Source organism: Camelus bactrianus, chromosome 21, assembly GCF_048773025.1.
Source record: "Camelus bactrianus isolate YW-2024 breed Bactrian camel chromosome 21, ASM4877302v1, whole genome shotgun sequence".
Classification (NCBI taxonomy): Eukaryota; Metazoa; Chordata; class Mammalia; order Artiodactyla; family Camelidae; genus Camelus; species Camelus bactrianus.
Window position 1 is genome coordinate 21,274,972 of NC_133559.1, and position 14,707 is coordinate 21,289,678.

The following is a 14,707-nucleotide window of genomic DNA, read 5'->3' on the forward strand; positions in this document are numbered from 1 at the left end:
ATACAGAAGAAGAACAAGAGGGAGAAGAAGAAGAAGGAGGAGGAGGAGGGGGAGAAGGAGAGGAAGAAGGAGAAGAAGGAGAAGAAGGAGAGGAAGGGGGAGAGGAAGAAGAAGGAGAAGGAAGGAGGAGGAGGACAACAACAACAACAAACTTTGAGGACTGACACTACCTGACGTTAAGACTTACTATAAAGCTGCAGTGATCAAGACAGTGTGGTATTGCAGAAGACACAGACAAATAGATCAGTGGAAAAATATGGAGATCCCAGAAATACACCCACATGTGGCTAATATTTGACAAAGGAGCAAAAGCAATTCAATAGAAAAAAGATAGTCTGTTCAACGAATGATACAGGAACAACTAGACATTTACATGCAAAATTTGAATCTAGACACAGATGTTACACCTTCCACAGAAATTAACTCAAAATGGGTCACAGACTTAAATGTAAAATTTTAAACTATAAAACTCCTAGAAGAAGAAAACATAGGAGAAAATCTAGAGGACCTTGGGTTTGGTGATGACTATTTAGCTATCACACCTAAAGCACAATCCATAAAAGAAAACAGTGATAAGTTGGACTTCACTGCAATTCAAGACTACTCTGTGAAAGACACTGTTAAGAAAATAAAAAGACAAGCCATTTGTCTGGAGAAAATATTTTCAAAACATGTCTGATAAAGGACTCGTAGCCACAATATATAAAGAACACTTGGGATTCAGTAATAAGACAACAAATAATCCATTTTAAAAATGGGCAAAAAATCAGAACAGACACCCCACCAAAGAAGATACATAAATGATAAGCATGTGTGAAGAGATGCTCAGCATCATATGTCACTAGGGAATTGCAAATTAAAACGAGTTCCTACTCCATACCTTTTGGAGTGGCTAAAATTCCAAACACTGACAACACCAAATGTGGGGAGTGCTGAGGAACAACAGGGACTCTTGTTCATTTCTGGTGGGAATGCAGACAGCCACTTTGGAAAACAGATCAGCAGTTTGTTAAAAAGCTAGATATAATATTATCATCTAATCCAGCAACAGTGCCCTAGGTATTTACCCAAATGAGTTGAAAACTTATGTCCACATAAGAACATATACATAAATGTTTACAGTGGTTCTGTGCATAATTGCTAAAATTTGGAAGCAACCAAGATGTTCTTTGGTAGGTGAGTGGATGAACAAACTGATACATCCATACAATGGATTATTTTGCAGCGATGAGAAGAAATAAGCTCTCAAGACACAAAAAGATATGAAAAACCTTAAATGCACACTGCTAAGTGAAAGAAGCCAGGGTAAAAAGGCTCCACACTGTACAGTATCAACAAATGACATTCTAAAAAGGGCAAAAACTGTATAGACAATAAAAAGATCCGTAGTTTCCAGTGATTTAGAAAGAGGAATAAAGGAAGGATTGAATAGGTGGCACAAAGGGGATTTTTATGGTGCTCAAACTATCTTGTAAGATGCTGTGGTGCTGGATATGTAACATTACACACTATTAAAAAAAATAACTGTACAACACCAAGACAGAACCCTAAAGGAAAACATGAACTTTAATAGTGCATCAATATTAGTCCATCAATTGTAATAATGTACTCCACTAATGCTAGATGTCAGTAATAGGAGAAAGTATGTAGGGTTAAGGAGAGGGTATTTGGGAACTCTCTGTATTTTCTATACAATTTTTCTGTAAGCTTAAAACTGCTCTAAAAATAAAGTATATTAATAAAAAAGCAGGTATGAATTTTTACTAACGGTACAGTCTATTTGAAAAGAAATATTTCATTGATTAGTAGTGCTTTACCTTACCCATATTTTAACAGGCCTTCATTTTTTTATGTGGAGCAACATGCAACTTTTTTCTCTTCATAAGGGCCTGCTGGAACAAGAGGAGAGCTATGTTAGCCTTTGATGGTGTCTCTCCAATGGTTCTGGTTTTGATTAAATTCCTTTAATTCACTGGTCTCCAGGTTAAAAAAAAAAAGGGGGGGGGGGTTCCTCAGTAAAAGAGAACACATGTATCTAATTTTGCTCCTGCCTAAAATTTCACAAAAACTTAGTAAAAAAAAAAAAAAAAAAAAAAGAAAGAAAAAGAAATTAAGGCCATATGCTGACAAGCTAGAAAACAGGAGAATAAACAAAATTAATGACATTTTGCATGCCAAGAAGCAAATAGATTGGTGGTTGCTGTCTCAGGAGTCCAGTGAAAGCAGACTCCTAAAGTAGCAGGGAAAGCCAAGAACTAAACTGACTTGCATTGCAGAAATGCTTAAAATGCCAAGAATTAGCAGGACCAGGTACCTCTGGAAATGGAAATAAAAGTGGAGGGAAGGTTAAAGGAAGATTAGTTGAAAGATAATGAAGAAGCAGAGAGCTAAATTTTATCACTTGCTCCATGCTGCTGATTATCTACTCCATGCCCCCACAAAAAACTAGAGACTTTTTTTTTGGAGAGGGCAAAATAAAGTCTCTGATCTGAGGGTCATCAGTCACAGCTGAATGTGCAGTACTGTACCAAACAAGGGGGAATGTGAGTGTATGCTGAGCACTGAGTCCCAAGTCCTCTCACCACAGTTGGTTCCAAGTTACTGGCAGTCAGGCCTAGACCTTCTAGGCAGGAGATTGGAAGATCCTTCTCTGGGGAATCAGACCAGTCCATGAATAAAGCTAAAGATAACAATTCAGGGGTTCCTCAACAACCAACTCAGCCATATCATTTCACCCTAAAACTCAGAGTTGACATATGCTTAAGGTTTTCAATCGGCTTTTGGTGTCCTACTCTTAAACATGAGCATATGAGCAACTGAGTCCTGGAAAGTTGAAGCAATGATATAACAGAAAGATAAAAACTAAAATGAAAAAATACAAGAAAGAAAATTGAGGAAATAGCAATTACACAAGGAGGGAAAAAACTTAAATACAGGAGAAGATATTATGTTCATGAAACAAGATGCTACATAAAAACAATATTCAGATAGCAAAAATAATTCCTTGGAATGAAAATTATGGTAACATGAATGAAAAATTCAACAGAAAACTTGGAAGATCTAGTTGAAGAAATCTTTCACAGAGTAGATCAAAAAGAGCAAGAGCTAGAAAATAAGAGAAGAAGAAAAAAAAAAAAAAAACCCAGAGAACAAGTCTAAGAGGCCCAACAATTGAATAATAGGAGTTCCGACAGAAAGAAGTAAGAAAACACCTGGGAAGGCATTGGCAAGGTAATTTACAAAAATGTCCCAGAACTGAAGCTCATGAGTTTTCACATTGAAATATCTCACTGAGTATATACAACCAGGAATGAAAAAAAGACCCATACCCAGGCACATTACCATGATATTACACTGCAGACAAAAAGAAGATCCTATAAACTTCCAAAAAAGTGGGGGCAGGGGATGTCTCATACAAAACATCAAGAATCAGAATGTCTTTTGATTCCTCAGACGCAATACTAGAAGACAAAAATCAATGGTGAAATGGCCTCAAAATCATGAAGGAAAATTATTTCTAATCTAGAATTCTATACTCAGTAAATATGTAGAGGGGGGAAAAAGACATTTGCAGACATGCAAAATCTCAAAAAAGTTTACTTCCATATACATATCCTTTCTCATGGAGTTACTGAAGGTTGTGTTCCCTCAAAACAGGACGTTTATCCTCAGAGAGAAGTGAAAGAAATCTCCAAGATGTTTGCCAAGGGAGATCCTAGGATGATAGCTATGCAGCCAGTCCAAGTTGGTGCAGGTCAGAGGCTCTGGCACAGAAATATTTAGGAAGATGAAATTGACCGAATACATTAATAAATTTAAACAATGGACAGAAATTTTGATTGAATTAGTGCATAGAAAATTAACTAAACATACATGGAAATTATTAACTCCAGTGAAAGCAAAACATTTTGCAAAAGTGATCATAGTTGACTACTCTGCTCTGAAAGCATCTATACTCATAATAATACAAACACTATACATTTATCTAATCCCTATATTATGATGATGAGGAATGAGAACTGATTGCGTGTGTATGTGTTTAATTGTGGTGGAGTGAGGGAAGACAACAGAGAACGCCCACACCTAAAAGAATGTGATATAACAACACAAGCATGTTGTTTAGAGTATGGAGGTACATACAGAGAAGTCATCTACAGTTGAATGTTCTTTGTTTTAATATATCTTATAAAATTTGTTGACTTTTAAAAGATGAAGACAAAAAGTTAATTGATAACCACAATATTTCAGAGATACTATTTAGGACACTGCAATAGAGATACTATTATTATTAATTATTAATTATTATTTTTTTTTATTTTTATCATGCCTTGTACACGGAGTACTCTCAACTGTTTTTTGAACTGCATCTTTTAAAAGAAGGTTGTAGCAAGTAATTACTGGGCTATAAGATCCTTGCAATCAGGAATTATTTCTTATACATCTTTATAGTTCCTTTGGGACATAGCGTGGCATCATTTGCATTTTACTTGTATTAATGTGTAGGATTTTGCACATTTTAGTCTCATGAAAAACTAAGTCAAATTCCTTTATATTCTTAGTTATAAACAATCCTGTGTTGAATATTTAACTTTACAAATAAGAACTGCTCTTTTTAGTACTTTGAATCTAAGGTCTGCCTGACAATCAAGAAATCAACCAACAACAAAAAAAATTATTTTGGATAAGATAGATCACGTAGATCTTTATTAACTATATCACATTCTCTAGGAAAAGAATCTGAGAGATTGCTCAAGGTCACCCAGAGAAACAGGCAGTACCATCTCTGCAAACTAGATCATTTGCCTAAGCTAAACTTTTGTGATAAACACACTCAGAGTAGGTGTGAGGGAAAAGTCAGAAGGGTTTATCCCACTTGAGATTAACAGGCAGTGTAGTTTGCCTTCAACTGGAGTGTTGATGGACAAAAGACAAAATCTGGTGTGTATATTCAGCTTTCACTTTGTTGAAAGGGGATTGAAAATAGAAAGGAATTCTATTTAGGTTTAGATAGTGAAGGCTGAGATATAGAAAGAACTTTTGTAAAGGGGTAGGGTTGAGATATTTTTTCCTATTGAAGAGCCCCATTTACAAAGCTGCCAGAATAAGCATTTTGCCAGCTTGCTTGTATTTCTGGTGTCTCGATTAATCACATGGCTGTCCTACATCAGCAGTTTTTAATCTATAAAAAGTTCATACCTTCAGAGAGTTAATATGAGAATATCCAGACACTATTTAAGGGCCAGAGATCAAGGAAAACAAAGGAGCCTCTTCATAGGGGGTATGTGAGTACTTTTCTAGTCCTTAGGCACTTGGTAATTTCACAAAGCAGATATGGTATATTTGTCAAGCAAATCTCTTTCGACAGATTCTCCTCCTCTCCATTTGTTCCCTCTCATTATAAATGGAGTTTGTATTCTATGTCTCCATTAGGGGGCAATTATTTTAAGTAGAGCAACTCCACTACTTTCTATTTCCTGTATTAATAGTTGTCTCCCGTATGAAATCTTATCTTGGACATTTTAGATTTAAAAAATAAAAAACTCAGAAGAGCATCCCCAGGACTTCAGGGAGACTACAAATACAACTTTAGAAAACTTTTGAAAGAATGGAATTTAGGAAACAGTACAAGAAAACTGCATTAATAATTTTCTTCTTTTTTTTTTTCCTTTTTTTTGAGAAGAGGTAATTGAGTTTATTTTTTTAATGGAGGTACTGGGGATTGAACCCAGGAACCTCGTGCGTGCTAAGAATGCGTTCTACCACTGAGCTATACCCTCCCCGCAAAATGCATTAATAATTACCACTTAAAAATCTGCCATGCAGAACATAACCACAAACTTAAAAGGACTTATCTCTTAGCTTCTATAATTTTAATTTGATTTTCAGAGATATTTTTCCTAGATAAAATCAAAGGAAGCATTCTGCATTTTTAGCACTAAACGCTGGAAGTGTAATTCAATAATAACGTTTTGCATTTACCGTTCTATAGTTTTATAAATGCTTTCTTATATATTTTTTTGAACTAGACAGTGCAGATATTATTATCATTTTTAGATTGAGGACACTGACATGTGAGAATTTAAGTATTACAGTCAAGACCTTACAATTACACCATGAAAGTCAGGACCAGAATTCTTGATCCATTGTTTTGTTCTTTGCTATCTATCAGTAAAAACTGTATTTTTGATTAATTATAGGCATTCTCATTATAGAGTTCAGTATATGAAGAGAAGACAAAAAAAACTTAATGGGTTTGTTCAACATGATTTTGTAAGAGAAATGAATAGCTAAGAAAAATACGTGATCACTGACTTGAAACCCTTTGCTCAAATGACTTGATCACAATAAATGTAAGAGTGAAGGCTAAAAGGTTATGTAGAACACATTGTCCATTACTGCTCTAAAGGTTTGTCTTAGGCTAAATGTTTCCATTAAAATCCATTCTTGGCAAACACCATAGCCTTTGTATAAGTACTTGTCTCCTCTAGAAATACTAAAAGCAAAAGAGAAAAAAATTTTTCCTGGGTAAATAATGGAAAGAGAACAACCCACTATGAGAGAGAAAAGACAGAACAATTAAGTTTTTGCAACTTAAACATAGGATTATGTTCATCATATACTTGAAAGTTTACAGCAGGCATAAACTATTGTGTGGCCAAGTAATTAAGATAGTATTACAATAACATGCTGTTAATCTGACTTTTTTGTTTATTTGTTTTTTGGGGTTTTGGGGGGGGGTGGTTGGCTTATTTATTTATTTATTTATTTAATGGAAGTACTGGGGCTTGAACACAGGACCTCGTGCATGCTAAGCACCTTTCTTATTTTGTTTATTTGTATCTTCTCTCTTTTCTTCTTGGTGAGCCTGGCTAGAGGTTTGTCAATTTTGTTTACTCTTTCAAAAAACCAGCCCTTGGATTGATTTTTTTTTTCTATTTTTTAATCTTTATTTTATTTATATCCTGCCTAATTTTTATTATTTCTTTCCTTCTGCTGAGTTTAGATTTTGTTAAAAATTAATTTTAAATCAAAGAAACCACTGTATGCTAGGCAAATGGTTGCCTTAGTGTTCTTAAATAAATATTAGAGAATTAAAAATAATTTGGATACTGTAGTGGAAATTGGTCATTATTTGGGCCACCTGAACTGCTTTCCCGTATTTAGAGAATTTCTCACCTTGTACATTTTGGTGGTAAGGAAAGATGTCTCCCATAATGGAGGCCAAAGATGTCAGATAATCATTGTCTCTGCATCCTTTGCACCTAGCATGCAGGCTTGTGACTGAGGCTTTTCAATCAGACGTATCTGCTGGACTTTTGACTCAGACCTGAGGATACAAGCAACACTCGCCCTCCCTCTCTCTCTCTCTCCTACTGGGAGGAGAGATTACTGCAATCTACAATTTCCAATGTAGAGGAGGCTAAAAGGCAGACTGTGTGGTCTACTGCTTGACCAACTGTAGGGGGACCACCTTCTCATGGTTACCCCAGCACTTGCGCCAGTTTCAGCATGGAAATCTCTGAATTCCTGGAAACCATTCAGCCCCAGGAAAACCAGGATGGTTGGTTATTCAAGCCAACTCCCCCATCAGATTAGTTCTGTGGGTGATTTATCTCTCCTGCTTCAAGGCTAGCTTTTCTGCCCTCCCAGCAATTCTGTGAGCCACTTAATATCATTTAAAAAATTATAGAAGAATACCCTTATACCCTTTTAATCTACTATTGATCTGCTTAAATCAGTGAGAGTTGTTCTCTGTTACTGCTACCAAGAACCTTGACTGAAACAGATACTTTTGTGTGTAAGCAATTTGGAAACCTGCGTTTCATGATGACCCTATGAATCATATTGATTTGATTCGGCTCATAGGCTTATTACAGACCCCATTTGATGTTAGTGAAACCTTTTTAATATTTTGAAAGGTGCTACAAAAGCATCAATAATGATTATTCTTACTGTATTTTTTAAATCCTGAGATATTTCTGGTGGTTGAGACTATCATGAACCATCTTCCCTTGATAATAAGATAAACATAGACAGAAGTAAAGTTGCTCACAGAAAATATTTGAGTTTCCCCACTCTACCCATCCTATGCCCCCCAATTTATGAATGCTCTATCTCCAGATAATTTTTTTTCAAATGGAGGTACTGGAGGTTGAACCCAGGTCCTTGTGCATTGCTAAGCATGCACTCTACCACTGAACTATACCCACCCCCTTCCAGATGAATAATTTTTACAGTGAAAAAAAAAAAGAAGGAAGTAGTGACCTAAAAAGTCTTTGCTCAGTTATTCATTTTTGGAGCATATGTAAAAGTTCTTTGTTTTTTTCTCCTAATAGTTAGTCATCCCTCTTGAACATATGTACCTCTCATTCAACTTGACCTTCAGGACATCTTCATACTCCTGCACTATGATTTTTCATCCTCTGGAGAGAAGATGCTCAGTGAGGATACTCCTGTTCATAAAATGGTTATTAAAGTGATTTTATAGTGCTTGCTTTAGCAGCATATATACTAAAGTTAGAATGATACAGAGGAGATTTTCATGGTCCCTATGTGAGGATGACATACAAATTTGTGAAACATTTCATATTTTTTAGAGTTAGTCTAGTGACTATTTCAATATATATGAATATATGTAATTACTCTGATGTACACCTAAAACAAATATGATATTGTGTATCAATTATACTTCAATAAAAATGTTATTACATAAAAAGTACATCTTTATCAAAGGAAAATAGAAGACACAAGAAATTAAATAGAAATAAGCACCCATAATTCTGCCACTGATAACGTTTTGGTATTCTTTTTGGTAAGCATTCATGTCTGTAGCTATGGAATTTTTAAAAATTTGAGGTCAGACTACACATACTATTTCAGAACCTACTTTATTTTTAGTATTGTGAATTTCTTTCCACATATATGCATATAGATGTCATTTTAAATGATTGCACAATTTATAATGTATTGAAGTATCATCCCATTTCATCAGTGAACTCTTGGACATTTTTTGCTCTATAAATAATACTATAAAATTATGTGTCTACCTTTGAACATCTTTTTGATTATTTCCCAAAAGTAAATATAAGAAGTAAAATTTTTACATCAGAAGCTATGCTCATTTTTGAGACTTTTCTTATATTTTGCCAAAGTGCTTCCCTGTAAAGTCATACCCTTTATGCTCCCACTAGTCACCTATGAAACTGTATTCTTCCACCCTCAACAACACTGAGCATTACTGTTCTTTTAAATTTTTATTTATTTGATAAACAAAAAGGTAGCTCATTATTTTATTGGTCGCTAGTGAGGCTAAACATTTTAATATATTTTTTTGCCTTGTGTTTTTTCTTTTTTATATTATCTGCTCCTATAAAGGTGTACGTTTTCTTCAGCGTGAATGCATGAGATTAACCACTTCATTCTGTCATGAAACGCAGAGAAGTAAATTCAAATTTAAAAAATTTATCACTCCCTCCAAGAACTGTCATTATTTGCTTTGTCATCATCACCTAGCTATTTGGTTTGTACAGATTACTTCCTCACTTAAATAGGTTTCTAGTTCATTTTTACTCTTTTATTCCCTTCTCAAGAAGTCCTTAGATTTTCAAAATCTGTTTTTTCTTATCCCATGAACTACCATAGTAATAATATTATACTATTTATTTTAAATAGAGACACTTAGGAGTTTAGATCTTATATAGGCAGAAGTCAAGTGGGTAGTACTAAAATGCAATTATTCTAATCCGTTTTCTCTTTAAAAAAGATTGTCACTCTTAGAAAGTACATCTTTTCTCTTTTTCTTCTATTTGATGAACATAAAAACTATCAAATAAAATAGTTACAATGGTGGTATTTGTCACAAGGTGGGAGTTGAGAGAAAATGTGGTATCTTTGCAGCAGTATTTGCTGCCTGTTTCCCAAGTACTTCACTGTATTTTGCTGACACTCATGTCCACTAGTGTCTCAAAATCTATCATCACCCACTTCTAAAGCCTACCTGGTGGGCGCTGCTGAAGGCTGTTAATATCTATCACACCAGAGAGAGGAGAGTGGGTGAGAAACTCTTCAGGGGATCTTGGTTGGCTTCTATATCTTAGCTCTATTTTTAACTCTCTGCAGTCAATGTTGATGACATTAGACATTTGCTTAATCTCAGTGTGTTCAGTCACCCTTTCTTTGGCTCATTCCTCTCACACTTTAGTTACAGCCTTCTCCAAAGCTACACCCTAGGCTTAGAGTGACCATATGCTCTCTTCTTCTGGAGAGTCCCAATTTCATTTATACTGTCCTGTTGCCAAATCAGATGTCAGACCATATGCTTTATATTTTCTTTGGGGAAATATATTCACCTATTTATGCTTCAGTTCCCTAAACTCTACTCATCAAGATTTCTATTGGTTTTGCTAGACAGTTTATGAAAAATGTTATTAATCCAAAATGCAGTTCAGATGTCTTCTCCTATGGAAGCATTCCATCAGAGCCTTTCTTCCTTAGATGCTGTTCCTATGCACTTCCAGAACTCTCTATTCTTCCCTCTGCAGGGCACAACCCAAGCCTCCGATTTCCATTGCCCACTCGTTGGAATCGCTTTCCTTGATATATTTTGGAAAATGAAGGGTAAGAGGGGTGGCTCCACATCTATTATGGATTCACCCAACTGCACTCTGCTACTCAGAAAGGCATTCTCTGTTCAGTAAGAAAACACCCTTCATTTTTCTGCTGCTAATGGTTTGTTTCAATCATAGATTATAGTCCACAATCTCCTTCCCCCTCCTGATAGTCTGTGGATCTGAGTATCCCAGGGCAGCACATTTCCCCATGTCACATGTTTCAGTCTATTATAATACCACAGGAAAGGGATGGGGTTCCAGGTGCCCTTTCTACACTAAGTTCAGTTACAAAGTCTAGAGTCTACAAAGAGCTTTGGTATTCTGAGGACTTAGGAGACAATCATCAGATCAGGCATACATACACACATTGATCTCCTAAGGACAAACATCAATTTCCAGAGCAGTATCAATAAGAAAGAAAAGAAACATTTTCTTAATTTTTCTATATAACACAGCCCTCGCACACAATGGAGTTAGAATTTTACATTATAATGCAGAGTAGCTCTTTAATTATCTTTCCCTTCCCCTGCCTTTTTAAAAAAATTGATTTACAATATTGTGCTAGCTTTAAGTATACAGCAAAGTAGTTCAATTATATATATTTTATATGTATAATATATATTATAGAATAGAAATAACAAAATAATATATATATATATTCTTTTCCAGATTCTTTTCCATTATAGTTTATTACAAGATATTGAATATAGTATGGTGTATAGGAGTGTGTATCTATTAATTCCATACTGCTAATTTACCCCTCCCCTCCCTTTCGCATTTGGTAATCATAAGTTTAGTTTCTATGTCTGTGAGTCTGTTCCTGGTTTGGAAATGAGTTCACTTGTATTATTTTTTAGATTCCACTTATAAGTGATACCATATTTGTCTTCCTCTTTCTGACTTACTTCATATAGTATGGTAATCTCTAGGTCCACCCACATTGCTGCAAATGGCAATATTTCATTCTTTTTTATGTTTGAGTAATAGTCCATTGTATATATATGTATATGCACATCTTCTTTATCCACTCATCTATTGATGGATGATTAGGTTGCTTCCATGTCTTGACTACTGTAAATAGTGCTGCTATGAACATTGGGCTGCATATATTTTTTTGAATTAGAGTTTTCTCTTGAGTGACACTGCTGGATCATATGGCAACTCTATTTTTAGTTTTTAGAGGAGTCTCTATACAATTTTCCATAGTGTCTGAACCAACTTATGTTCCCACCATCAATGTAGCAGAGTTCACTTTCCTCCACAGCCTCTCCAGCTTTCACTATTTGTAGACTTTTAAATCATGGCCATTCTGACTGGTATGTCCCCTCTCCTGCTTTTAAATAGGGAGTTCCAAGTTGACCAGAAATAATAGACCAACTGCTATGTCTAATTTCCTCCTAATGGATGAAAATGTGATATAAACTGTGACCCTTCTCTGCAGAAAAAAAAATACACCTAGCCAAGGCTATGTAGAATGAAGAATTTTACATAGTTTTAGTGTATCTGTGAATCTTTAGAAGACTTCTACAACTCAGGATAGGATTTTGGTCATATTTATATGTGTGGTAGGCAGTGGGGAAGCAGACGTTAATTAAAGAATCACACAAATTACCACTGTAATTTTAGGTGCGTAACAGGTTGAGTTGCCTTAGGCAGAGAGGTCTCAGAAGGCTTCTCTGGTAAAGTGATGATTGAGAAAAAGTCAACCAGAAGGGTAGAGAGTCCATATAGAAGAAACAGCATCTACCAAAACCCTCTGGCTGGAAGGGGTTGGCATATTTGGGGAATGGAAAGGTCAGTGTGGCTGAAGTACAGAGAATGAGGGAGAGAACTAGTGAAAGTAAGCCTGGAGAGAGAGGAAGGTTATGAAGGGCCTTGTAGACCAGTTAGGGAATTTGGTCTTTATTCTAGGATTACTGGGAACAGTTCTTGGTAGAAAGTTGATATCTGGCTTTTGTTTTGAACACAGCACTCTGGGTATAGTGGGGAGAATGAATCAGAGGGAAGCAAAAGTGAATGGGGAGAGATCGGTTAGGATGTTATGAGTCTAGTCCAGGTAAAAGAGGATGGCAACTTGAAGTAGAGAGATGGCAGTGGAGTTTTCCATGGAAGTGTCTGGGTTCTAGAATAGTCCAGAAGTGAAATTGACAGAACTGAGAGAGGAGTTGGAAAATAGAACAGGTAAGGGAGAGGGAAATGTTAAGAAGAGCATCTAGCTTTAGGGTGTCCATAACAGGTTAAATGGTGGTACTGTTCAGAGAGATTATGTGTACTAATTAGGACCAAATTTTGGTGCGAGAAGCTCGTAGGTTCATTTTGCATCTGTTGAAATTGAGATGCCATTAATTCTTCCACTTGAAGTATGTATTAGTCTTCTTAGGCTGCCGTAACAAAACACCACAGACAGGCAGGGTGGCCTAACAACGGACATTTTCTTATAGTTCTGGAGGCTGGAAGTCCATGTTCAGAGTGCCAGCAGGGCTGATTTCTGGGGTGAGCTCTCTTCCTGGCTTACAGATAGCCACCTTCTCACTATTTTCACATTTTTTTCTATGCACACACAGAGAAAGAGAGACTGTGAGTAAGCTCTGGTGTCTCTTCCTCTTTTTATTAGGACACCAGTTGTAGAGGATTAAGGTCCCACATGTATAATCTTATTTAACTCATTTGCGTCCTTAAAGGCCCTATCTCCAACTATAGTCACATTGGGGGTTAGGGTTTCAACATAAGAATTTGGGGAGGTGGGTGCACAGTTCAATCCATGACAAAGTGTATTACATGATAAATAAAATCACAGATTTTCAAGTCAAACAAAACTGGGCTTAAAAATCTGGCTCCCACAACCCAAGAAGTCCATATTACACATAGCATGGGTAAATAAGTTGTGATATAGCCATACAATGGGCAATTACTGAGCCATGAGAAGGAGTGAAGTATTGACACATACAACAACATTGATGCATCTCACAATAATTATGCTGAATGAAAGAAGCCAGACAAAAATGAGAGATTATAATTCTATTTAAATAAAATTCTAGAAAATACAAACTAATCCTATATGACAGAAAGCAAATTAGTGGTTGCCTGGGGCAGAGGTGGAAAGGGAGAGGCAGGAGGGAGGGATTAAAAAGGAACATGAGAAAACTTGGGGTGATGGATATGTCCATTATTTTGATCATGGTAATGGTTTCACGGGTATATACATATATCAAGAGGTATCAATTGTACACTCTAAATATGCGCAATTCATTCTACATCATTTCAATCTTAATAAAGCTGTTAACTTTTGGAGGAAAAACGAGTAAAAGGAGACTTTCTTTATGCCGTTACAAAGGCCTAAAAGTCTTTCTTCATAAGTGAAGGGCACGTGGCTTGCAATTCAGGCCAGCTTTGGGCCGGGTACATGGCCTAGGTTTTTGATGATGCCTTGCCTCTCTTTAGAGGAGCTTTTTGGGGGCCAGCTAAGCTTCTTCACTGTGACTTCCAGTGGAGCTGCTTCTTACTCCACCTTTTTGGCCTCTCATTTGCTACTCTGAAACCAAAGATGGGATTGGATGCTTTAAAGCTTCTGGCCCCTTGCAGATGAGGAATAATGTTTACCAGTTGACTACACTGAATAGAGTCTGTATACTTTAGGACTGAAAGTTTTATTTCCATTTGTTTATTAAGCATTTACTGAGCACCTACTAAATGTAAGATGTTGTGAACATACTTATACAGCAAGTTCCCTATATCTCGAATGTGGGCCTTGTGATTTACTGTGACCAGTACAATGTGGTAGAGGTGATACTGAGTGCCAGTTCTTAACCTAGGCCTGAAGAGACCTTGCATGCTTCTACTTTCACTCTTATAACCCTGACAGTCCATGTGTTAAGCCCAGGCTAGCCTGCTAGAGGACGAGAGACATTCAGCTCAGCTACCCGTCTCCCTGCTGCTGACAGCTCGCTAAAACCCAGAAGCAGAACCTCTTTGCTGCAGACACATGAATGAGTCAAACTGAACCAGAAGAGTTTCCCGTGTAAGCTCAGCCCAAATTGCTGACCTGTAAAACCATAAGTTAAAGAAATGGTTGTTTTAAGTCTTACACACACACACAC

General features: G+C 36.3%; 1 non-coding gene across 1 annotated transcript; it reads left to right on the forward strand.

Annotated features, from left to right (window-relative positions):
• The first annotated feature begins 8,491 nt into the window (after positions 1–8,491).
• On the forward strand, positions 8,492–8,594 carry LOC123616860 (U6 spliceosomal RNA). Its single transcript, XR_006724895.2, has one exon. It is a non-coding gene; the product is annotated as a U6 spliceosomal RNA (small nuclear RNA).
• Positions 8,595–14,707: the final 6,113 nt, after the last annotated feature.